This window comes from Lolium perenne, chromosome 7 (genome assembly GCF_019359855.2).
Source record: "Lolium perenne isolate Kyuss_39 chromosome 7, Kyuss_2.0, whole genome shotgun sequence".
Classification (NCBI taxonomy): Eukaryota; Viridiplantae; Streptophyta; class Magnoliopsida; order Poales; family Poaceae; genus Lolium; species Lolium perenne.
Genome location: NC_067250.2, coordinates 129,797,459 through 129,800,881, shown reverse-complemented (window position 1 = coordinate 129,800,881; position 3,423 = coordinate 129,797,459).

Genomic DNA, 3,423 nt, shown 5'->3' with positions numbered 1-3,423 from the left:
TCTTCCTTGCCTTGTTGCTCTAACAATGAAGGTTCTACTTCCTCTAGTACTTGTGTTGTTACTAACCATGTAGAGGAAATCAAAGAGCTCAAGGCCCAAGTCTCTTCTTTGAAGAACGACTTGGTAAAGGGTCATGAAGGGAAATGCAAACTTGACAAGATGTTAAGTGTGCAACAATCCCTCAATGACAAGAGTGGACTTGGATTCAACTCCAACAACAAGAACAAGTCCAAGAACAACAAGATTAAGAAGGGCCAATTACAAGTCAAAGACTCGGCCAAGATTGTTTGCTTCAAGTGCAAAATTGAAGGGCATCATGTTAGATCTTGTCCTTTGAAGAAGAAGCAAAAAGGGAAGCGGCCTCAAGCTCAAACTCATATTCAACCTCAAGTTGAAGAAATGCCACTTCCCAAGAAGAATCAAGCCAATGCTCCTATTGTGGAGAAATCTAGTGAGAAGAAGGAGAAGAAAAGAACTTGCTACATATGCCGTGAGAAGGGCCACATCTCCTCCTTTTGCACTATTCGTACCTCATCCAACTCTATCACCATTGATGATGTTTATTCTCTTCGTAAGGATGAGGGTGGCAATGTGTTTGCCAAATTTGTTGGTGCTCAAAGTGGTGTCAAGAAAAGAACCATTTGGGTTGCCAAGCCTATTGTGACTAACCTCTTAGGACCCAACTTAGTTGGGGACCAACAATCCAAAATTCGATCAATAGGTGCTTTTTGGAGGGCATTGGAGACTTGGCTACATCATGAAGAATTAAGGGATCTTCATCATTTATATTATCTCAAGCCAAGTCTTTTGGTTATCTTGCTTCTATCATATATTCAATGTTCCTCCTTGCGGTAACATGTTCTCAACTCATTTATATTGAAAGTTACTCGCCCCTTTGCATGTGTTAGTTTTGTTAATAACATGTGTTTGTATATGTTGTGCTTCCTACTTTTTTTTGCTTGAGAAATCAAGTCTATGCATGTTGGGTTGCACACCATGTATTTGTGTTTGTGTTGGAGCCTCTTTGCATCTTGTTGTATCTTATATGGCTCTTATGAGCGATTAATGGACTATCCCATTTTGGGGAGTGATATTCCTTTGGGAATTTCACGATCCTAAACAATGTGTGTACATGAGGAATATCACTTAGAATTGATATTGCGAGATTATCTAGTCGCTATGTGGTATGTCATCTTCATGAGAAATTCAAATTCTAATGTCCATTAATATCTCTAGTTGGATCTTATTTGCCTCTTGTGAAAATAATTTCCTTATCACATTATGGGGGAGTAATAAGCTTTGTGCATATTACAAGCCTAGAAAATGTGAACATTTGAGGTTGTGTCACATAGAATTGATACCGTAATTTATCTCTCTCCTATGTGGCATGTTTGCTCAAACAAGTTCCAATTTGCTTAAATGGCTTCATTGCTAATATTTTTGTGGATCTTATTTGTGAAAGTTTTTCTTGGCATGATTTTTCACAACGTGTTCCTCAATACATTTTTGGAAAACCATGTGCTTCAAGTCATACTATTAATTGTTTTGCATGTTGGTATGTATACTATTAATTGCTTTGCATGATGGTATGTATACTATTAATTACCTTGCATGTTGGTATGACTAAATGAAGCTATCAAGAAACTATCTTTGCATGATGGTTAACTCTTATCTTTTACCATATGCTTTGATCGTTGTAAATATGATCTTATGTTTACTTACAAACTACCACCGGGAAATATTTCCTAATACCTCTTGTCCTAGGACAATTGGTAATCAATTATGAGGTAGATATTTATTGATCATATCTACATTGGCTCTTGTGTTTAAATTGCCTTATTTATTTCCATGAATTTGTTGTGCTTTGACTCCCATGTGTCTTCCTTGCATCTCATGAATCTAATTTGTCTATTCAAACTTTCTTAGCATTTTTTGTAGATATAGGTAGCGTGATGATCCTAGTTTTGTGCATTTTGTATTCATATGCAAAATCCTAGATAATGCACTAATTTTGGGGGAGCTCTCCTATATTTGTTAGAATGCTTGATATCTCTTGAGCATTATCAAAATTTGGTTTTGGGAGACAAAAATTTTCTTTTTGGTACTTTGTTCCATCTTAAAAAGTTTCGAGGGTTTGGTTTATTTGTTGGAACATTGCTCTCTTGGGAGTTGGTTATCTCATTCCTTTGTGTTTAGGTTTAATTAGCTTCTTATAATGAGATAATTCTTTGAAGTCAATCTTGTGTTGATTTGATTCTTTGATATAATTTGGGCAACCATTGTCTCTTAATTTATTTGGTGTTTTGTCCAAATTGTATCTTCCTTTGGTCCTTGAAAGTATTGTGCATGCATATTTAATATATGTATATCTTATGGCATGTGTCACTTTCATTGATCCAATATATAGGGTAAACTCCATCAAATCCTAATTTGGCTAGGATGTGCATGAAATTCAATTTCATATCTATATACACATAAAATTGTGGAGTTTGTCCTATATGTTGTAGTGTGTCTAACTACTTCGGACCCAATTAGTTTGGGGACCATTTTGTACTTACCTTTGTGTTAGGTACAATGGATATGCATTGGATACTTGTCTCACTCTTGGTAAGAAGTGGTGACTCAATGGTAACTTGAGGCAAGCTAGGATGGTCAACGAACACATATCTACTACATCCACACCAATGCTATCTTGGTAAAAAGTATCATCTCATGCATACCTTTCTTGTATCCAACCTTATGGTTGCATCTTGGCATGAATCTCTTGATTTGCAAATAGTGTGCTTCTTGCAAAAGTCTTAATGAAACCTCTTTATTGTGAATGTGAGTAATTTGAGATGAGTGCATTTGTTGGGAAGTATATTAAATCATGCTCATGATTCATCCATCCCAACTATGCCTATCTAGCAATTTTATTGCATATCAATTCCTCAAGGCTCTCACATGTGCAATATAGATGAAAGTGCAAATTTAGTTATTTCTTTTGGTATCCTCGTTTGTGATACTTGTTGACTTTCTCAATGCATCCCAACTATCTTCTTTCCCTTGTTGATATTTGTGATGAATTTCAGATGTTTGTGGTGGAAGTTCATGAATGTACAATAAGATAAAATTGAGCCTTTGGCCATGCTATTAAGCAAAAATTCTTATTGGTATATTGCATGACTTCGTCTTGGATATCATGCTATATTTGTTGCGTATCTATTTTGTGTGTGCATGTTTCTTTGTGGATAAATATCTTTGTGATATTGCCCACTTAGAGAAACTTATACACATAAGAGATGATACATCTCCTTTTGATATCTTATTTTTTTATTGCGTGTTGATTGGTCATGCTAAGCAATATAATTCATTAAAGACTATGATGATGCGTTTTGCTTATCCTTGTAATAGTCTTATAATATGCTTTATCATGCCTTTCAC